General features: G+C 39.2%; 1 protein-coding gene across 8 annotated transcripts in view; it reads left to right on the top strand.

Moving 5' to 3' along the window:
* LOC132821100 (HMG box transcription factor BBX) overlaps positions 1-23,921 on the top strand; it is a 199,203-nt gene that overhangs the window by 22,926 nt on the left and 152,356 nt on the right. The window contains exon 1 of one of the 8 annotated variants that reach the window (XM_060833635.1): positions 23,633-23,667. The exons of the other annotated variants lie outside the window; for them this stretch is intronic. The gene's annotated coding sequence lies outside the window, so the exon portion shown is untranslated. Of the gene's footprint in view, positions 1-23,632; positions 23,668-23,921 lie in introns of those variants that run through there. 8 annotated transcript variants of the gene reach the window in all.

The following is a 23,921-nucleotide window of genomic DNA, read 5'->3' as shown; positions in this document are numbered from 1 at the left end:
CTTTACCACCTTCTCTCCAGGGCAAAAGTTCAATTTCTTCAATCTATCCTCATAACTGAAGTTTCTTGTACCTGAAACCATTCTGTAAGTCACTTCTGTGCGCTCTCCAATGCATTTGCATCTTTCCTATAAGATGCACAATACTCCATCTGAGGTCTAACAATGTGTCTTGTACAAGATCGACAAAACCATCTTATCCCTGTACCTTTTGTCCCTTTTAATAAAGACGTGAATACTAGATGCTTTATTAACTGCTCTCCACGTGTCCTGTCGACTTCAGTAATCTATGCAGAAACACAACCTGCCCACTCTCTGCTCTGCATCCTCTTCAGAATTGTAAGCCCTATTTAATATTGTCTTTCAGTGTCCTTCTTACAAAGTGCACCGCCCCTCACTTTTCTGCATTTAACCTCCCCCTCCATCTATCCGTTCATTCCATCAACTTGGCAATGTCTGTTTTTGGAGTCACACATTGCCTACTCTCAGTTTACAATTCAATACAATACAAGTTTTGTGTCATCTATTTGGAAATTATCCCCTGCACACCATCATCTGGACCATTGATATGTATCAGGAAAAGAAAATGTTCCAACACTGACTCCTGAGGAACTCCACTACAAATCTTCCTTCAGCCCAAAAACATCCATTGATCATTACTCTTTGTCACTCGGCTGATCTTGGTATCCGTGTATCCACTGTTCCTTTTATAACATGTCCTACAATTTAGTTCGCAAGTCAGTTGTGAAAATGCCTTCTGGAAATCCATGTATACCACATAAAAAGGTTGATTATCAATTGTATTGTCTGCCTAGACTTGTCACGAGCATTCCTTTTTCTTTCTAATATTACTTTCTACTTCCTTTGTCATCGAAGGAACTTCAGATTTGTTTGCTCTCCCTTTGCATTCGAGGGACTATACCACGATTGTACACTAATTATGTACTCTTTGAAGCTATTGTTCAGATACTACTTTTCTCACCAACCTCTTGTTCTAATCAATCCTACTCAACTCTGTTCAAGCTCTACTGAAGTCATCTCTCCACCAATTGATTTTTCTTGCTCTGGATCGTTGCAGGTCATTCTTCAACACCAATGTGAACCTGAACAATGATCACTGTCTGCTAACTGATCCTCACTGATACTTAAAGCCATAGAGATGTACAGCATGGAACAGACCCTTCGGTCCAACTCATCCATGCCGACCAGATATCCCAACCCAATCTAGTCCCACCTGCCAGCACCCGGTCGATATCCCCCCAAACCCTTCCTATTCATATACCCATCCAAATGCCTTTTAAAAGTTGCAATTGTACCAGCCTCCACCATTTCCTCTGGCAGCTCATTCCATATATGTATCACCCTCTGAGTGAAAAAGTTTGCTCCTTGGGTCTCTTTTATATCTTTTCCCCTCTCGCCCTAAACCTATGCCCTCTTATTCTGGACTCCTCGACCCAGGGAAAATACTTCGTCTATTTATCCTATCATAATTTTGTAAACCTCTACAAGGTCACCCCTCAGCCTCCAACAGTCCAGGGAAAACACTCCAGCCTATTCAGCCTCGCGCTATAGCTCAAATCCTCCAACCCTGGCAACATCCTTGTAAATCTTTTCTGAACCCTTTCAAGTTTCACAACATCCTTCTGATAGGAAGGAGGTCAGAATTTCACCTAATATCTCAAAAGTGGCCCAACCAATGTCCTATACAGCCACAACATGACCTCCCATCTCCTGTACTCAGTACTCTGACCAATAAAGGAAAGCATACCACACGCCTTCTTCACTATCCTATCTATCTGTGACTCCACTTTCAAGGAGCTAGGAACCTGCACTCCAAGGTCTCTTTGTTCAGCAACACTCCTCCCTAGGACCTTACCAATAAGTGAATAAATCCTGCTAAGGTTTGCTTTCCCAAAAAGAAAGTATTCTCCCTGGAGGTCAGTGTTGAATGGGGTCTAGCAAGGCTCTGTTTTTGTAAATGACTTGGATGAGGAGGCTGAGGGGTGGGTTAGTAAATTTGCAGGTGACACAAACGTTGGAGGTGTCGTCAATAGTGTAGAGAGCTGCTGCAGCGCAACATAGACAGGATGCAAAGCTGGCCTAGAAATGGCAGATGGAGTTCAACCTGGATAAATGCGAAGTGATGCATTTTGGAAAGTTGAACTCGAATGCTGAATATAGGTTTAAAGACACGATTCTTAGCAGTGTGGAGGAACAGAGGGATCTGGGTGTGCAAGTACATAGATCCTGCAAAGGTGCCACCCAAGTGGATAGGGTTGTTAAGAACGCATATGGTGTTTTGGCTTTCATTAACAGGGGGATCGAGTTTAAGAGCCACGAGGTTTTGCTGCAGCTCTGCAAGTCCCTGGTGAGACCATACTTGGAATATTGTGTCCAGTTCTGGTCACCCTACTATAGGAAAGATACAGAGGCTTTGGAGAGGGTCAAAGAAGGTTGACCAGGATGCTGCCTGAACTGGAGGTCTTGCCTTATGAAGAAAGATTGAATAGTCTCTGACTTTTCTCTCTGGAGGAAGAGAGGAGACCTGATCAAGGTATACAAAATAATGAGTGGCATAGATAGAGTCAGTAGCTAGAGACTTTTCTTCAGGGCAGGATTGACTGGTAGGAGGAGCCATAGTTTGAAGATATTAGGAGGAAGGTATAAAGGTGATGTCAGAGGAAGGTTCTTTACGCAGAGAGTTGTGAATGCATGGAATGCATTGCTAGCGATGGTGGTGGAAGCAGAGTCACTGAAGACATTTAAGCAACTGCTGGACATGCACATGGATAGCAGTGAGTTGAGGGGTGCGTAGGTTAAGTTACTATATTTTACATTAGGATTAAACCTTGGCACAACATCGTGGGTCAAAGGGCCTGTTCGGTGCTGTACTTTTCTATGTTCTATGTTCTAAAATGCAGCACCTCACATTTATTTGAATTTAACTCCATCGGCCACTTCTCAGCCCATTGGTCCATCTGATCAAGATTTAGCTCACCTCGTTTCTAAAGAACATGTTTACAATGCATCCTTCCTTGTTGGACTAGACGTGTGCAGCTGCAAGAAACTCTGACACACTTGCCCCCTCCCCCTGACATCACGAATGTACTAATCTATAACTGGGTAATTGGACAACTTATTTTAACTACTTGAAAATGTCATTATTTCTGTAATTTCATTGCAGATTTGTACCTCTAAATACTTTGCACTAGTTGGTGGTCTATACATTGAACAATGTAATTGCACCCTTTTTGTTTCATGGCTCTCGCCAAATTGACTCTGTCCTTCATCCCTATGAGACATGCTCTTTCTCAAACACTGCAATATCCTCCTTAACCGATATTGCTACTCTTCCTTTTCTGTCTTTCCTGAACAATTTGTACCCAGAAACATTTAATACTCAGTTTTGCCCTTCCTTGAGCCAGGTCTCTGTCACTGCTGCAACATCATAATTCCACATTGCAATCTGTGTCTGTAACTCCCTAGCCTCCTTTACTTGGAAAGAAACAGACATACTTACCTGGTCTTGCCTACTTAGGACTCCAGACTTATAGTGACCAGAAACTGTTAATTTTAGTGAAAAGGTTTAAGACTAAAATAGCTAGTTATTTTATTACAGATTATTCCTTCAAATTCGCACCTGAATATCACCCTTATCACCAAGAATGTAAATATGCCTGTAAGTGCTCTGCTCAGAGCTTAGAAAGATCCAGTTAGAACTGAAAAGATGACACTGAGGCGATATGTGTGCAAGTGTGTGTGATTGTTTTAAAGCTATTTTCTAATCAACATGTTCAGAAATGTTAAGACACCCCTCTCTAGCAGGTAGGACTGGGCCCTGGCTGCCTGGTTCATGGGTAGGGAACATATTTAATTGTGGTTTACTCTTAACTGCCCTCTGGGCAATTCAGCATAGGCAATAGATGCTGGCCTAGCCAGTGTTGCCCTTACCTGGATGGGTAGCATGCTGTTGAGCAGGGGTCCTCAGCCCCTTGTTATCTTTGTAGTTGAGATTAATCCAATTTGTTTTTTTTTATTCATTTATTTTACAATTGCTTTGGAAGCAATTAAGAGGGCAATGCACCACCTCCATTACTGTGGGTGGGTAATCACATGTAGACCAGATCAGGTAACGATGGCAGATATCCTTCTGTAAAGGACCTTAGTAAACCAGATAGGTTTTTTTCAACAACCATGTCAGCTTTGGGTCTTATTAGCTTAAAGTCAAAAGATCAAGTCAGATCTGCACAGGAACTAAAGTCAATGCTAGATCTGTTTATGTTAGATCTATGATGCAGTCTGTGATTGGTAGCTGGTATTTAGTATAAAACAGAATTGGTCTAGGAAAACTATGAAAAATGACTGGTGAAGAAGGCATTTGGTGTGCTTTCCTTTATTGGTCAGAGCACTGAGTATTGGGGTTGGGAGGTCATGTTGTGGCTGTACAAGACATTGGTTAGACAACTTTTGGAATATTGCATGCAATTCTGGTCTCCTTCCTATCGGAAGGCTGTTGAAAGGGTTCAGAAAAGATTTACGAGGATATTGCCAGGGCTGGAGGATTTGAGCTACAGGGAGAGGCTAAACAGGCTGGGGCTGTTTTCCCCGAAGAATGTCAGAGGCTGAGAGATGACCTAACAGATTTATAAAATCATGAGGGGCATGTAATGAGTAAATAGATAAAGTCTTTTCCCTGGCGTGGGGAGTCCAGAGCTAGAGGGCATAGGTTCAGTGTGAGAGGGGAAAGATATAAAAGAGACCTAAAGGGCAACTTTTTCATGCAGAGGGTGCTGTGTGTATGGAATGAGCTGCCTGAGGAAGTGGTGGAGGCTGGTACAATTTGAGCTTTTCAAAGGCACCTGAATGGATATATGAATAGGAAGGATTTAGAGGGATATGAGCCAAGTGCTGGCATATAGAACTAGATTAGCTTGGGATATCTGATTGGCATGGATGAGTTGGACCGAAGGATCTGTTTCCATACTGTACATCTCTAAGACTGTATGACTCAAATTGACAGTGGTTTCCTCATTAGACTATTAATTCCAGATTTTTAAATTGAATTCCACCCGCAATGGCAGGATTTTGGCAACAAGGGTCACCAAAACATTAGTTTGGGTCTCTTGGGTAATACTCTTTTGGCAACAAACTAGATCATTGCATCCACTTGAGTTGCTGTCTTGAAGTGGTGGTGTTCTGGTATGTCTGCTGCCCTTATTCTTCAAGATGCTTGTGATTGAAAGGTACTGTCTCGGGAACTTCGGTGAATTTCTGTTGTACGCAGTACGCACAGCTGCTATTGAGTGTCAGAGGTGGAGGGAATGAATGCTTACGGATGTAGTGCCAATCAAGTAGGCCATTTTATCCTGGATGGTATCAACTTATTGAACATTATTGGAGTTGCACCCAACCAGGCAAGTGCAGAGTATCCCATCCAACTTGTGGATAATGGACAGAATTTGGGTAGTCAGGAAGTGAGTTAGTTGCTATATTATTCCAGACCATATCTCAGTGTTTGAAAATCACTCATACGTTGAGGGTTTCTTCTCTAGTGTGGAATACTGTTTACGATGTTTATGAAGTTTTTGAGAAAGTACCCAATTGGGTGCTTTCTTCCAGATTCGACTTCAAGAAGAATAGCCCTGACTTTAATGTTGCTTGAATTGTTGGCTATTTTAAATGCTTATTTGTAAAGTTTGGAGTGCAAACATAAGCTCACTTGTTAAAATAGTTTCCAACTTTTCAAAACTAGTTGTCATTTCTCAGTCCATATTATGTTTTTCTTTCTGTAATAGGTGTGCCAGTGGCACATCTGCTGTTCTCCGGTTTAGATCAAATTTTCGCTCGAACCCATTGAAGAATCTCATCATTTCCCATTTTGTTTCAGGAAAATGCCACTATCTGGTTCACTGGTCTTTGAAAATTGGCTAGAGCAATTCTGAGACTAAATTGCATCATCCCTCCATATAGAACACCACCAGATTTGTGATTTCATTAAGTGTGGGCAATCAAGATAATCTGCCAGCACCTTTTGAGTAAATCTATCATTTATGTACAATCTGCTTTATGTACAATTCCCCAGTTTTGTGTAGGAGTTGGCTGTTTTCACGACTTTAACTTTCTGTAGTCAATGCAGGATCACTGTGGACTTTCCAGTTGGGTGTGAGTAAACTGGGGAGTTCCAAATGCTGCTGCTGAGCTCTCATAGCTGGTGTTCCAGCATGTAGTTAGTCTCCTCTTAAACCTGGGCCAGAGTTGCTACACCTTGCCAATAGGCATTTTCGATTGTGGGAGAGGTCTCTCCCAGATCCACAGCGAGGATGGTATAGCTTGGCTCGTCTCTGCATAAGCCGTTGAATGCAGTGAGCAGCCTCATTAAATCTGTTCACTGTTCTGAGCTGAGGTGGGAGAATAAGGAGACTACAATTGCTAGTATTTCTGTATTGGTTAGCCAGATAATAGGGGGCCTCACCCATGTCTTCATCTTAACTGCTATCCTCGTCTTGTAAATTGGTGGCAATGGGTCAGACCATTAACTGCCTGCTCCTTCTTGGTGGTCGTACTGCTTTAACATGATGACATGTGACAACCTTTTTTCTCCTCCCATTCTGAGGTTGCATTGAGATGATTCACTTTCCTAAGCTTTTTTACGTCTGTATTCAGGCCACTCGATGTTAAGGGTTTGCGTGGTGTTGGTAGGAGCACTATCATGTCATGTTTTGTCGAAAGATTTGGGCCATGAAACGTTTGTCTGATTTTTTTTTTGTTTTATCACTATTTGTGAGAAGTTCAGATGGTCTTGGGCCACTTCACAGGCTTATTGAGAATTGCTGTTAGAGCTCTGCTAAATAGTACGATTGAAGTCTTCAGCCTTTTGTTCTTGAAAAAGCTTTGTTTGAGTAGTTTCAGACACCTTTGCACTTTTGTCTGTAGACTAACTCAAGTGAAGTAAAATCAGTGAATTTGTTGGATCAATCCCTGGTGGTGAAAAGAAGATTTCAACCTTTATTCCAGTCTGGGTATACTCTCAGTACTATGTCCTGATCTTTGTTACTTAGGCTGTGGTGGTACCTTTCCCACTATCCATCATTATGGTAATACATCGTAGCTTTCTGCTGAGTAACGCCAAGTTATCATCTCTTCCTGGAATAGTATGAACATGAAATTTGAGCTCTAGCCTAATTGGATCTCAATGAGTACCATGCCACGTGAAGACTTAGTCATAGAGATGTACAACATGGAAACAGACCCTTCGGTTCAACTTGTCCACGTTGACCAGATATCCTAACCTAATCTAGTCCCCTTGGCCAACACTTGGCCCATGTCCCTCTAAACCCTTCCTATTCATATACCCATCCAGATGCCTTTTAAATGCTATAATTTTACCAGCTTCCACCATTTCTTCTGGCAGCCCATTCCATACTCGCACCACCCTCTGCTTGGAAAGGTTGCACCTTGCGATCCTTTTAATATCTTTCCCCTCTCACTCTAAACCACTGCCCTCTAATTCTGGACTCTCCTATCCCAGGGAAAAGACTTTTTCTGTTTACCCTATCCATTACCCTCATAATTTTGTAAACCTCTATAAGGTTACTGTTCAGCCTCTGATGCTCCAGGGAAAACACCCCCAGCCTATTCAGCCTCTCACTATAGCTCAAATCCTTCAACCCTGGCAACATCCTTGTAAATCTTTTCTGAACTCTTTCAAGTTTCACAACATTCTTTTGATACAGGGAGACCAGAACTGCAAGCAATATTCCAACAGAGGCCTAACCAATGTCCTGTACAGCCACAACATGACCTCCCATCTCCTCTACTCAATACTCTGGCCAATAATGGAAAGCATACCAAATGCCGCCTTCACTATCCCATCTACCTGCGACTCCACTTTCAAGGAGCTATGAACCTGCACTCCAAGGTCTCTTTGTTCAGCAACACTCCCTAGGACCTTACCATTAAATGTATAAGTCCTGCTTTGATTTGCTTTTCCAAAATGCAGCACCTCGCATTTATCTGAATTAAACTCCATCTGCCACTTCTCAGCCCATTGGCCCATCTGATCAAGATCCTGTTGTAATCTGAGGTAACCTCCTTCGCTGTCCACTACACCTCCAATTTTGGTGTCATCTGCAAACTTACTAACTATACCTCCTATGCTTGCATCAAAATCATTTGTATAAATGATGAAAAGAAGTGGACCCAGCCCCAATCCTTGTGGCACTCGACTGGTCACAAGCCTCCAGTCTGAAAAACAACTCTCCTCCACCACCCTCTATCTTCTACCTTTCAGCCAGTTCTGTATCCAAATGGCTAGTTCTTCCTGTATTCCGTGAGATCTAACTGTGCTAGCCAGTGTCCCATGGGGAACCTTGTTGAACGCCTTACTGAAGTCATTTCGATTACATCCATCGTTCTGCCCTCATCAATCCTCTTTGTTACTTCTTTAAAAAAACTCAATCAAGTTTGTGAGACATGATTTCCTACACACGAAGCCACATTGACTGTCCATAATCAGTCCTTGCCTTTCCATATACATGTAAAACCTGCCTCTCAAGATTCTCTCCAACAACTTGCCCTCACTGTCATCAGGCTCACCGGGCTATTGTTCCCTGGCTTTTCCTGACCACCTTTCTGAAATGATTGTGCCATGTTAGCCAACCTCCAGTCTTCCGGCACCTCGCCTGTGACTATCGATGATATAAATATCTCTTCGTTTTTTAATGAAGCAGCATTCTGTAATTACTGCTGCTTCGGTTTCAGTGCTGATGTGGCTAATAGTGGGTCAGCTCATTTTGCTGTACCAAGAAGTTCTAGTTAGTATCTCCTTCATCTTCTGAACATCTGATCTCGGTATCCGATAACCAGACGAGAAGATCTTCTGCAGTTTTGTAGGTGGTGATCAGGTTTGGGGAGTCAGGAACAGAGTTATTTGCTGTGCGATTCCTAGCCTCTGACCTGTTTTCGTTGCTATTTTGTTGATATGGTGAGTCCAGATCAGTTTCTGGCCAACAGTAATTCACAGGAAGTTGATGGTGGAGGACTTTGTGATGGAAATGCCTTTGAACATCAAGGGGAGGTAGTTAAATTGTCTCTTATTTGAGATGGTCATTACCTGGAATTTATGTGGCAAGAGGATACCTGCCACTTTTCAGCCCAAGTCTTGATATGATCCAGATTTTGTTGCATTTGGACATGGACTGTTTCATTAGCTGAGGAGTCACACCTGGTGCTGAACATTGTGCAATCATTGGCAAATATTTCCACTACTGACCTTTATATAGAGTGACAGTCTTTGATGAAGCAGTTGAAGATGTTTGGATCTAGAATACTAATCTGAGAAACTCTTTCAGAAATGAGCTAAAGTTGATATGACTGATCTCTAACAACTACAACTGTCTTCCTTTGTGCGAGGTATGACTCTAACCATTGGAGAGTTTTGCAAGCGCGCCTTGCTTCTATATTCCGTTAAATATGGCCTTGATTTGAAGGGCTGACTCTCACCTCACCTCTGGAATTAAGCTCTCTTGTCAATGTGTGAACCAAGGCTCTAATGAGGAAGGAAACTGAGTGATCATGGTGGAACCCAAACTGAATATCAGTAAGCAGGTGATTGCTGAGCAGATGCTGTTTGATAGCACTGTTATTGACACCTTCCATTGTGTTACTGATGTTCAAGAGTAGACTGATGGCGCAGTAATTGGTTGGATTGAATTTGTTTGTTTTATATACAGGACGTAACTGGGCAATTGTCCACTTCTCTTTAAATTCCTGAAGGATTATTTCAGAGTTTTTCAAAATTGCTTCTGTTAAGTGCCTGTACCCACTGTTCAAAAGCAAGCTGCTTAAGCCTTTCAAATTCCACATATATCTGGTAAAGCCTTTGATAAGGATATGGAATCTTTGGTGCACTGCTGGCACTAACTCATGTATACTTAAGATAACTTTTTGTTGTTGCCTAATAATCAGCCGTGCATTGCTCAGGCAAGAGGGAGTAAACCTCATGCACCTTCCCTGTAAACTTACACTGCATTGAAAAGGATATTGATGGACTAGCCATGTTAACTGCTGTGCCACCCACTTGAAAGAGAAAAAAGACAGCTTCTACCTCTGCCTCTTCAACCTTGGGAATTAAATGTCCAAACTGCCTCTGTGCTGAAGTCTGAGCCAGTGCTGCCTTCGTGCACCGTCATGGGATTGCTGCTCCTCAGCACTAATTGTAATTCCTTTTCGTGGACTATTTCCTGAAACAATCTCTCCTCTCGGCCTTCTTATTTATTTATTTCTTTCCTCCCCCTCTCTCTCTCATTTTTTCTTGAAATCCTAATTGCTCCAGCTCCAATTTTAATCTTGTCACCACAACTCTATCCTCAATGTTTTAAATTCTTGAGTTTTCTGATTTTCAGGCATAATTCTAATTCCAATTGCCCCCAAAACTTTTAACGGATTGAAGCAGAGAGCTTTTAAATCTTCCAAAATAATTTCCAATAATTCTATGAACACACAGACATCGATAGCGAATGTTTCTATACTGTTGCAGACCAAACTCTCAGAATCCTAAGCAGTTTTGTTTTTAAAGAAAGTCGTTTGTAATTGACCATTTGCCCACTCTAATTCTTTTGTCTGAGTTAAAATCCTGGACAAGGCCCCAGTTTGTTAGAAACAGACTCCAGACTAGGTTGACCAATTTTGTTACTGTTTTCGATGGGATGCTTCAAATTGTTAATTTTCTCGATGAGGAATTAACTGGTAAAGGAGAGTCCTTTTATTGTCCTGTTTCCTAGCTAGCTAGCTAACCTCTATGCTTCAGTTATGCAGGGCATTAGTGAGACCACATCTGAAGTGCTTTGTACATTATTGATGTCCTTATTATGGATGCATATAAGTGCATTAGAAGCGGTTTGAGAAGGTTTACTAGACGAGTACCTGGGAAAACAGCACTATCCTAGAAGGAAAGGTTGGATAACCTAGACTTGTATGTCCTTGGAGTTTAGAAGATTAAGAAGTGATGTGATTGTACCATAAAAGATCCTGAGGGATTTTGATAGGGTAGATGTGGAAAGAATGTGTCCAGTTATGGGAGAATCTGGAACTGGTAGTCACTGTTTAAAAATAAGGCCTCACCTGCTTGATTTTATTTCTCTCAAAAGCTTGAGAATCTTTGAAACTCTCTTTCCAAAAAGATGGTGAAGGAGATTGGCTAAATAAATATTCAGAGGTAAATAGTCCCTTGATAATTTTGGGGTAGGGCAGGCAGGGAGAGGGCAGAATGTGACAGGTTCTCCGGCTACATGGCAATGTGGAATAATCAGGTCAGCTATGATCTTGTTGAATGAAGTGGGCCTGAGGGGCTGAGCAGTTTGCTTTTTCCTCATTTATATGTTTGCATGTACCATTAAGAAATATTTCACTCAAATTTCCTTGAATGGCAGTTGTGCCAGTCACTGGAGATAGTGCCAGTTAATGAAGATTCTCTGGAAATTATACTAGTGCTAACTGGTGCTACATGCTTACTTTATTTCAGCCTATATTGTAACAACTGAAAAACCAGCATAATTGCAACCAAAAACAGAAAATACGGGAAATATTCAGCCTGCCTGGCAGCCTCTGCAGCGAGAGTACTTAGTGTTTCAGATCAATGACTTTTTATGTTAAAGCATCTAACAGAATTTTAAGTACAGTCTGATATATGTAGTTCATTCATACTGGTGATTTTCTTCCACACTATTAAGTCTACAATGTGTGAAACAAAACCAAGTGTAAATTTGTGAGTATGGATACTTTGGAATTGAGGCTACCTTTTCCAAATGGAAAAAATCAAACAATCCAGAAGAATCTATTACAAAAGCAGTGACTGGAGAAAGAGCAACATGTGTGTCTGAGACTTCTTAAAAGCTGAAACATGTGTGTGTAGGATAGCAAAGATGTTGGAAAGCCTTCAACGACAAAGCTGGTATGGGGGTGGGGGTGGGGGGGGTGGTGGGGGGAAGGAAGGAAGGAAGGAAGATGTGGAGGTAGAAGTGAGAAAAATCTTACATGGAGTATAGATACACTGCAGATGTCAAAGGATTGCTACCACAGTCAGAAACCAGCAGTTCCCAAACTTTTGCCAGATAAATATCAACATGATAATAATTTGTATGCTTTCTTCATTGTAATAGTGAAAATTGGATTAAGAAAAACTATGTGCAAGTTAGATCAGATGGAGTAGTTGTTTTCATCCTTGGTAGACAGCTGTGACAGGAAGAGCTCTCTCGCTCATTGAAAAGTTTTAAATCTTTATCATTTATCATTAAGGTCACTTTGTTTAGAGGTGTTTTGTGACTTCTTTGTTTTGATGTAGCTTGTTTGTTGTTTCAATAAGTTTTCATTATTGCTACCGTTTAAATATTAGCTATGATTCAAGGCAACTGAGTTTCTGGGAAGGTAGACATTTTGCCTTGAAATATATGACCTGTATGACATATGCATTTTTGCTAAACTTGTTTTTAAAAAAAATTACTAATCATCTTTGCTGTTTCATGAAGATTTTTCTGCATCGCTCTCAACTATTTGCTTTCAGAATCATTCTTAACATCCTTCATTTTCTGCTGATCTTTTCCCCTGCGATTCTCACTATTGTTGCTTTTCTCTTACTATAAATTTCTCTCTTTATCACAATCCAGCACACAGGTTTTCATTTTTTTAAAATGTGTTTTTATAACTCCCATTCTTGTCTTAAAGTCTTAAAAGGAAACTTGCTGCCTCGGCCTTATCGTGGCTGTAGAAATGCTGTTGTACCCCCTTCAGTTGTGAAACAATGCTGTTCTGTTTGGACACCCTTGAAACTGTCTTCTAAGTATTCTGAGTTTTGCAAAGACTTTTGATTTTTTGTTTTAAAAATTATGTTTTCTTGTTGTCTTGGGACTTGGTCTTAACTGTTTACTGACAATATTATCCAGTGTTGTATTCTTGAGTTTGGTTTATGAATGATGCTGCGACATATTCTTTAAATACAAATATGTACATTCTCCTTTTCTTACATGAGATGTCCTTCTATCATCTTAACTGAGATTGCTGGTGAAATGTAGAAAGATTAGAATTTTGCAAGTAGTAGGTAAGTTTATAGGTTTGTACCCATGAGAACTGGATTGAAACTGTACCCATACTCTCTCAGGGGAGATGAATTGATGCTTTCTATACTGAAAATTGAGCAAATTAAGCATGCATCCAAGATGTGGAGATCATTGTACAACACTCGACTTTCTGTCCATTAATTTTGATGGCTACAAAATTGTGTGAATGCATTGATTTTTTTTGTAAATTCTCAATTGTTGTTTTTTCCTGTGAAGCTCAACAATGGAAATGCTGCTTCATGGAATCCAACCTTTGTGATACATGCAGCAGGTGCATCAGTATAGATCCTGAAGGGGTGACAGAACAGTGTTCTATTGCACTATAATTCTCGCACCATTTTAAAAACCAAGCTCCGGTCTGTCATCATCCTAGGCAATTGCACCTGTCCAATTTACCCATTTACTTTCAATTCTGCGGCAGGTTGTTTAGAAGTTCACAATTCATAGTTGTATTTATTTAAGGCTGATGAATTCAATGATGTATGGGATATCCCTTTGAATCAGTGATGTGAAACCACGTTGATTGCTATTAAGAAAGATTAAGCTGACTGGCTTTCCTACTAGCCAGAAAAAGTTTGGTCCTTGAACTTAAGGACATCATTTTCATGCCTCTGTTTCACTCCGCACAATTGAGAGGGAGGACCCAAGTTTAGAAACCCAAAGAATAGAAGTGGTGTGGTTTGAGGTGAAAAATGATAAAGACAGGAATTTGGAAAATCACAATCACTAGAGAAATGGGACAGATTATTGGAACTATGGGCTGACAAATGCCTAGGAATTAGAGGGCATAGGTTTAGGGTGAGAGGGGAAAGATATAAAAGAGACCTAAGGGGCAACTTTTTCACGCAGAGGGTGGTACGTGTATGGAATGAGCTGCCAGAGGAAGTGGTGGAGGCTGGTACAAGTGCAACATTTAAAAGGCATTTGGATGGGTATATGAATAGGAAGAGTTTGGAGGGATATGGACTGGGTGCTGGCAGGTGGGACTAGATTGGGTTAGGATATCTCGTCAGCATGGACGGGTTGGACTGAAGGGTCTGTTTGCATGCTGTACATCTCTATGACTCACTGACTTTCAATGGTCTACATATAATCCTAATTCATATCTAAAGCGATGCTGCCTAAAATTCTGAGGTAGCTTTGCAGTCTTTTCTGATTATATTTTTGTCTTTATTTCTGATTTACAAAATCTGCAGGATTCTATTTGATATTGCGTTACTCTGCTGCTTTAGCAAATACCAGAATTTCACTTTTATTTTGGGAAGTCTCAGGCACTCTGAAATCACAAAGGGAATGTGATATATCTTGATGCCTGATAAGTGACAAGTCTCTTAATGTTTGTATTTAGGTCTTAAGCATATTTTAATGTTATAACTTTAAAAATATACAGCATTTTGTCATTCCCTGTTACATTTTGGTCCTTTGTCTTTTATTAAAACTTGCATTAAATATAGCTAGAATGCTTAACCAATGTTTGCATTGTTTTACTCAGTTTATTAGAATTCTTCTTGCACAGTTCTTTTGATAAAAGTATAAAATAGAAGTTTTTTTTGCGATTTCTTGTGGAACAATGCATTGTTTACCAACATACCATGTCATGGAACATTTAAGGCGTGGCCATGAATTTATGATTCCAGTTTCTGCCTGGTGTTAGGCTGTCTGTTTAGAATGGAGAATTTCTAAGTGGCAGAGTGTAAAAACCTGAGCGAATTACCAAGCAATGAAACTACCTCCATGGTTACATATCATGGAGAAGGTGCCAGAGCCCTGAGAATTAAGTTGTCTGAATTCTATACTACTCTAGGATAAAATACTTTGGAAATCATGAGGCACTCTCATTTCAATGCTGCCATCGCTTTGTAGTGATTGCCTAGGAGCAGCAAGAATATTTGGTAATGATGTAAAAATTCAGTATTTAGACAGCAGTTAAAACAAAAACACTTCATGACAATGCAAACATGATAGCAATAAATTCCATTTTCAGAGCACTGTCTGGCTGGTGAATGAGTTGAAGCCCTTAATATTATAGGAGATTATTTCAACTTTCCATTGAAATGTATGGACAGGTGACTCCTTGATCTGTACTTGTTAATAATTTGGGACAATCAATTATAGACCTTCAGCAAGACATGTTTGATCGAACACAAATTGTCAGTGAAAGCAAATAACATTAAATATAGCTTTAAACAGACCAGCATGAATTCTCTCTCCCCGCTTCAACCTCCAGTATATCCCTTTTCAGATTTAATTCAGAGTGTAATAGCTAGTATTTGGAATTCTTGATTTGGGAATACTGAATGAATAGAGTGTTTACTTGAAATTGATTCTTGTTTAAGATTTACTCCTGTAATTTACTTATTATCACGTCAACTAAAAAATTGCACCCAATCTTGTGTCCTAGATTTATGTTCAATTTTCCCCCAAAATAAGCAGAGATCAAAATATTGAGTAACTTTCAGTGACAGATTTTCTTTCTTGTATGAAGCTCCTCAGAGCTCTTGTGGAATAACAATAATGCCAAGAACGCCACTTGGGTCTTGTTTGAATTATTGTTTGAAGTTTACAACATGTTGTTTTTCTAAAGAAGAAACTCTTAAATTGGCACAGTTTAAAAATAATGTTGTTAGAGTAACTAGCTTTAAATTGCTTTGTACCGTTTTTATGTCACCAGTTCCTAGATGGTAGTACTGAGAACAAATGGGCATTGAAAATTTATCAATGTGTTTGACTCAAATGTGCATATAATATAATTACATAGAATATCACCTGCAATTTAATCAGCTCTGATATTTTGACCTGTTATGTTGATCAATATTTTGCAAATTAACAAATTGCCTACTAATATAAAATATAGCACATTGGAAATTTATAGTTAATATTTAGATTGAGATCTCATGAAGGTGACATTATTGTATAGTTAAATTAGGAATATTTTCAAATAGGAAGACATTTCCTGAATCCATAAACAACTGCAGATTTTGTCTGACATTTGTTTGTTTAATAGTGAAATATTTTTCTCTTTCTTGCCATTACAAAGATGTAAAAACTTCAATTCTTATGGTTGCTTTCAGAACCAACCACACTCTAATTCTTGTACTCAGAATTCTTTGTTCTTTGCTTGATTAACATTTTGAAAATTCTGGGCTTCAATGCTGAATCAGCATGTTGAATGCTGCAGGTAAAAGCTATGTGTTGCCCTCCGGTAGGAAACCGTAGGAGCAGGAATCTGATTGCATAGTTAACTTTGTCTGAGAACTCTCCCTCTCCCACTTCTACACCCTAAACCCAGAAAAATGCTGATGGTTACCATCATGTGGGCAGGCAAAAGTCTGTCCTGGCATAATTTTCCACCATCCTAGGAAGAGCCGGGCAATTTATGTGACCTTCAGCTAGAGCAGAAAGTTTTTCAAAGAATCAAGGCAAGGGAAACAAAAACTGATTTTCTCAATTTCTTAAAGAATTGTTTCCAATTTAGTTTGTTTGATTACTAGAGTTAACCTAGTGTCGTGCATCCTGAATTATGTACTTGATGTATTTCTTTTTAAATGCGCTCAGAACGTATTGAGTGACAGATATTAAGAACCAATGACTGCTTTAATCATTATGCAAAGGAGGGACTTCCTGATGACCATCAGCATTAGCACAGCTCAGATTTTGTTGAAATAAAAAGTGCTGGTCAAGAAGCTGTTTATTTTGCATTTAAATATTTTTCTCGTAATTTATTTTCAGGTATGTTGTGAATGATAAAATTGCTCGAACAATCATACGTACAACTATCATAAACTGCTTTAAAATATTAAATGCCTGCTAATGATTTGTTATTTCTTGTTAGGCTTGTGGTAATGACATCCAGTCATGAATTCTTCAGTGTGAATGCTTTCTATCAGTCACACAAAGCACACTAGCAGTTACAGTCTGTACTGCCAACTGTTGTATGATACAAAACTTGACCTAATATTGAATAAAACAATCCATGAAGTTTGAACTAGAAGATAGCATCAATTAAGTTATTACAAATTTGAAGTTCTCGTTTTATTTTTTCAAAAAAGTCTAATTTCATTTTCAGTTTTGTCATCTTTAATGTATTGCTGTCATCTGTGGCTTATTTGGTAACATGCCTCTGAGTCGGAATGTTGTGGTTTCTTGTTCCATTCCAGTACTCAGGACAGCAAAAAAACCAAAACTGACACACCACTGCAGGGTATGGAGGGAGGCCTGCACTGTTGGAGATGCCCTCATTTGGATAGGATGACAAATTGAAGTCCCACTTTTCTCCATAAAATAAATTGAGTTGCAGGACACATTTTGTTTAGTAATCCTGTCTGCCTGCTATGGTGAATGTATCCAGATAGCAATGACCCCACCATAATGTCAGAAAACATGTAGCTCTGAAGCAATCCACATCCTTGGGGTTCAAGTCCAGACTACCCTTGTTTTGGTAAGGTCTTTTTAATGCCGCAGTTAAAGGCTCCTTCAAACCCCTCTTTTCCCCCAATTCCATGAGAATTGTTGTTTTGCTGAGGTTCCTTTTGAGTTTGCCTGGCTGAAAGAATCTTTCAGGTCAAATCTCACTGGAGGCATGGCCTTTTCCAGGCTGTCAGGGGTCTCCTTGGTCATGACCCCCCAGAACCTCAGCCACCACACAGGGACCCAAATCCAGGCTGAAGTTGTTCATCCGTTTTTCCGAATCTGCTGTGCTCAAGCTCTCCTTCAGTTGATTAAGTGTGGGCCGCCTCAGAAGATACAGAATCCCACTTCCAATCCTGAACAAGAACAGGCAAAAGTTTAGCAAGGAAGACTTTCGCAGAATAAAAATACTTGTAAACTGTCCCATGGTACTGTTTTTAAAGAGTTATCCTCTGTGTCCTGGCCAATATTTATCCATCAACATTACAAAACAAGTTATTTGGCTATTGTCACCACACTGTTTGTGGGAATTCGTTATTTGCAGTTGTTTGCTGTGCTGCTTACATTATAACCGTTACTATGCTTCAAAAAGTACCTATTGGCTGTGAACTGCTTTGTGATGTCTGGTGTTGCAAAAGATACTATATAGAGGCAAGTCTTTTTTTGCGCATTGTAATCAGTCCTTTACTATACATTACTGTGGCTATATTATGATCTTATGATGCAGCCACAACAGATAAAGAGAAACTTTAACTGAAATTTCAGTTATTTATTTTGAATAACCTGTTTCAATTATATTGATAAGTAAGTGGAAGCAACATTCAGAAACATGTGCCACCAGCCCTTCCTTTGGTTTAATTCTGTCTGTGTACCAGATTTTGTTGAAAATCATCCATTACATTTTGGCAATATTTTGTTTTCAGACAAACATACCAATAAATAGTGACAACATTATTAGCTTCACCCACTGTCAGTGGCAGAGGTAAAAACACAGTTTGAAAATTTGGAACATCAGTTATATTACTATGTAGAAAACCTTCCTGTAAGAACATTGGTTTAGGAAACTTGAGATGCTGACATGTATTTACCAAAAAACACCAAGCATAGGAGGTAATTCCTTTATCCCTTGCCTTAACTGACTACACTGTCAATGAGGACAAGCATAAAATTGGACTCCTTGCTAATCAAGAACAGATAAAATCCAACATATTTGGAAGGTTGGATAATTAGTGGTATCAACAATGACTGCAGATGATGGAAATCGTTGAATGTTGAAGTGTGAATAATGTAAAAGCTGGCTTGTTGTATTGCCTCATGTTATCCTGTTCTGACTATGTATCGTTCACCTTACCTTTTATTATTTGGAAAACCAAAATATATTGAGTGAATGAATTGATCCTTTCTTGTCAGAAATGTCAATGTGCTAAAAGCTATAAACTGTCATTCACATCTTAAAACTTAATATAGACCATATAAAAATTATTAGATGTAAATGATTATAGGTCATAAAACCCAGCAATTGAACAACAAACAGTTAATTGACTTACTGTTCACTCAGATTCAAATAAATTCACTTAATCCAATGCATAAGAGCTTATAAAGGTGGTTCAGGATATAATTGTAAAGTAGTATCAAGTGAATAACTAATCATTAAATTATTTTGACTTTAGTGACAATTTCAAGATGGTGAGACTACTCAAGGAATAAACTCATTAGATAGGTGACAAGTTGATATCACTAATAATCCAGCCTTCCAAATATTTTGGAGTTTATCTGTCCTTGATGAGCAAGGATTCCAATTTTATGCTTGTCCTCATTGACGGTGTGGTCACATTGATCACTTTGCTGTGGGACATCAGTGATAATTTCTGGAAAATCAGACTGATGAGCTCCTTTGTGGCTGGAGTATTTGTTTATTTTGGAACTTTGGTTCTGGCTGAATCCACTTATATTGTTACTTGCTTGCTTGACTCTCATCATATTTGGTTTTAGGTACTTATGTTTTGAAACAATGCAGTTTTCACTGTTCTTTTAGAAGGAGGGAGATAGCTGCAGATATCCATTTGATTTATTCTCTTTATTTTTTGAAATGCGTTTTACTATTTAAAATAATCCTTTTATTTCTGCTTTGCAAAATTAACTACAGAAGAAGGCAAATATTTTTCAAGCAACAACTAAAACTTAGATCTGATGAAGATAATGACAAGGAAAATCTGTCGAGTACATTTTAATATATCCAAACTTTAAAAGAAAGCCCTTCTATACAATTGACCACTCTAATAAACTAATTTTGAATGTGTGTTAATGTGTTTGAGAATGGACAGTCTTTAATTTTTGGTGGAATTAAAATCAAAACATGTAGCCTGTGTGACACCAGCAGTAATGCTACGTAACATTTTGTCATTTAAAAAAACATTAATTTTTCCTTTGTGTATGTAGAGGGAGAGCAATTTGTTATGGTGTTGCCCTCAAGAGAATAAATATTGCCCAGTCAATGTTAAATGCTTCATCAGATTTTAATGAAACTTCATAAAAACGACCATTGTTCGATGCTTTTAGAAAGCAGCAGTAACTAGGAGCTCATTGCTGTTGGCCCATATCTCTAAGTGTGTTTTTTGAATCTGGCAATAACTTTTTAAAAAAAAAAACTTCGGTGGGCTGTTTTCTCATTTGTTCCTTGATTGATTTGTAATGGGCGGCATGGTGGCACAGTGGTTAGCACTGCTGCCTCACAGCGCCTGTAGACCCGGGTTCAATTCCTGACTCAGGCGACTGACTGTGTGGAGTTTGCACGTTCTCCCCGTGTCTGCGTGGGTTTCCTCCGGGTGCTCCGGTTTCCTCCCACAGTCACAAAGATGTGCGGGTCAGGTGAATTGGCCAAGCTAAATTGCCCCTAGTGTTAGGTAAGGGGTAAATGTAGGGGTATGGGTGGGTTGCGCTTCGGCGGGTCGGTGTGGACTTGTTGGGCCGAAGGGCCTGTTTCCACACTGTAAGTCTAATGTAAAAAAAAATGTAATGATTTCTAATGAATTTCCTAAATGTGATTTGCTAACCAAGAATATAGCCATGACACTTTAATTTTAACTCAGTGACTTGCCTTAATCTTTGAATTTATTTGTAAATTTGGTCTACTGTGAACACTGTCTGTTTGTATTAACTAGATAAATATTAGTCCAAATGTGTGCTGTTTAGCACATGTCCAAATATGGTTGATGTATTTTGTGCTGATACAATTATCAATGTATTTACAACATGGATGCATTAAATTTTGTATCTAGCTTCCAATTCATTCTATTCCAAACTCGTCAATTTTTGATGAGAAGCAGTGGCAGACATTTCGAGAGATATTGAGGAAGAAAGTTTCTGCCTAAAAGCCGCACCATCTAGGGCAAACCGAGGAAGTTGAGGGTTGCATCAAGTTGAAAGAAACCGGTATAACACTCTGAAGGTTAGCAGCGGACCAGAAAGTTGTGAACATTATAGAAATTAGAAATGAATGACCAAAGAAAGCTGGGGTAGAAATTGGAGTGTAAGAGAATGTTATCAAGAAAAATATAAACAAACCGTGAAGGTTTCTGCAAATGTATGAGAGAGAAGAGTAACAAAAGTGAATGTTGGTTCCATAGAGATTGAGACTGGGAATTTAATAATTGGAAACAAGGCAATGGCAAACTCTTTGACCAAGTTTTTTTGTATCCATCTTCAGAGCAGAGGACACCAAAAAAAAACTAAAAGGATAGAAGAACTCATACTATCACTGCTGGAGAAAAGTAAGGGGAGTGCCATTGTAACTTAAGCCAGTTCCTGAATCTGATGGCCTGCATCCTTGGGCTTTTAAAAAAGGGGTTGCAGTGATGATAGATGCATTGGTTGTATTCTGTCAAAATTCCCTAGATTTGGAAAGATTCCAGTGGATTGGTAAGCTACAAATATTAGCTTTGTTCAAGAAAGTAGAGAGAGAGACAGCAAACTATATTGTCTGTCATTGAGAAAATGCTAGAGTCTGTGACACAAGAAGTGGTAGCAGGACATTAAGGAAATCGTAATACAATTAGGCAGAGTCTGCATTGGTCAGGTCAGACACAGTCTAGGTTGAGCGAAAGAGGGAAATTAATTGACAAGTTTATTTCCATTCTTTTGAGGGTGTTGCAAGCAGGCTGGATAAAGGCAATAGGTAGGTGTTGGTGTATTTGGATTTCCAAAAGACATTTGATGAGATTGCTGTACTAGGTAAGAACTCGTGGTGTCGGTTGATATATTTGTATTGGGCTAGGATCAATTTGTTAACAAAAGCCACACAGAGGAATAAAAACGATTATTTTTATTTGGCAAACTGTAATTACTGAAGTGCCACATGGCTCAGTGCTGATCTTTATTCATGACTTGGATGAAGTGTCTGACTGAATTGTGCCGATATGGAGTATAGTGTGAGGAAATAGAGATTGTCCATTTTGGCAGGACCAATAGGAAAGCAGTATTGTTTTAATGGGAAGAGAGTGCAGAGTGCTATGTTACGTACAGACCTAGGTGATCTTGTACAAGAATCACCAAGTAGGCATGCAGGTAGAGCAAGTTATTTGGAAGACAAACAGAATGCTATTACAAGAAGGATGAAGTGTAAACTTATTGAAGTCTTGCTACATCTGTGTGGTGCTTTGATTAGACAGTGTAATGTGTAGAGTTTGGCCATTTTTCTTGGGTATGTACTCTAGGGGTAGTTGAGCTGACAACCTTAACTACAAGAGTTGATGAACATTGAGCATTTGGTTACAGGAGGTCTTCATTTGGCACACCAAAGCGGGCTCTCAAACTTTAAATATAAGTAACAATTGTTTATTGAACTCGAGGTAAACTTTTTCAAAAAAGTACACACTATTACAGTTGTGATAGAAAAAACTGCTACAGCTGTGGAATGGTGTAAGTTCATTTTGGATCCATTTTCCTTGTCCTGTCTATTTAATATAGAGCACCAGAGTTCCACCCTTGATGTAGTCTTCTCAATTTGCATAGATAACAGTGTGAAACAAAGTAATTCTTGTACCATGTGATTCCAGGCCACATCGTGTAAACAAAACATGTTCACGATGTTTTTTAAGAATGGAACAAAACCTTGACATTTTAAATAAAACTAAATACTCTATGTATTAAAAGGCCAGAGACCCGGGAACATCTTGTGTTCATTACATCTATGGTCTAAAGATGACAACTTGCACTTAACATAAGAGACATCCTAAGGTTCATTCCAAAATAGTGGAATACGTTCCTAACCATATGGAGAGAGGTTAGACAAGGTACATAGCCACTTTATAATTTGTTGATAAAGTTATTACAGGTAAAGAGAGAAATGAATTATTGAATGAAGATACTCTATTACATGGTTAAATTTGGAATGTTATCAAATAGATTTGTTTTATGTCTTTCCTCATTTTATTACCTTTTTTTTTCTAATCAATCTGTTCAGAGTTGTAATTACATACCTCTGGGGCAGGTGGGACTCTAACCTGGATTGCTTGGTTCAGGGCAGGAATGCTACTGTGGCAACGCAAATCTGCCTCTCTGTGTTTCCTATTAATGTTATGAAATATTCTTGGCAGCTATGCTTTTTACTGTTTCAAGACCACAGGTCTTCCCTGATAACATTGGTTCAACAGTACAGTCTCATTTTTCTTTTTCTCCAATTGAAGAAAAGAATCTTGGAAGGAACTGTAGTGTGTTTAATAATGAGGCTTCGCTTTGATATATGTGAAGTCGCGTTTTGTTTTGATGAATTATGAATTCTGCACCGTTCTCCAAAGCCTTTCTCCATCTGGGGTAAACACTCATTGTAGATATCTCTTGGAAGGATATGGTTTGATGAATTTTTAACTTTAATAGAGGGAATTTCAGGCAATCTGTAGCAAAAATCAAGATTAAACTGAAATTATTCCTTGACATTGGTGAGTTTTGTAGTGAATATGTCCTGGGTCTGATGTCTGGTCTGTCAGCTAAGGTAAACTGGAGATGAATATAAAGGTAGTAAAATCAGCTTCAGCCCCTCTGGACTCAGGCTGGGTTTCTTGCTCCAGATTACGACCGAATGACAACCGTTGGGAGATCTTTTGTGCAGTTGGATTGATAGGTGGAGAATCCCTTCCAAGTTGAAGTATCAGGGGTAAGTCTGCTCCCATTCTGGCCATTTTGCACTCAATGATTGGTGAGCTGTTAACTGGCTTCAGGCAAGATAACCCTCCTGTGTTGAGCTATATAAAATCATTACCTCTGAGGGGTTGGATGGGTTTAGGTGAGTAGGGGAGTTGATGACTAAAGAAATTTCAAACGTCTTTCTTTTTTGCTAGAATTTTGACAGCAGGATGTAATAGGATAAATAAAAGCAGACTGTTTATTGCTGTTGAGTAGCCATTAATA

Source organism: Hemiscyllium ocellatum, chromosome 12 (assembly GCF_020745735.1).
Source record: "Hemiscyllium ocellatum isolate sHemOce1 chromosome 12, sHemOce1.pat.X.cur, whole genome shotgun sequence".
Taxonomy (NCBI): domain Eukaryota; kingdom Metazoa; phylum Chordata; class Chondrichthyes; order Orectolobiformes; family Hemiscylliidae; genus Hemiscyllium; species Hemiscyllium ocellatum.
This window is presented reverse-complemented; position numbering and strand designations above follow the sequence as displayed.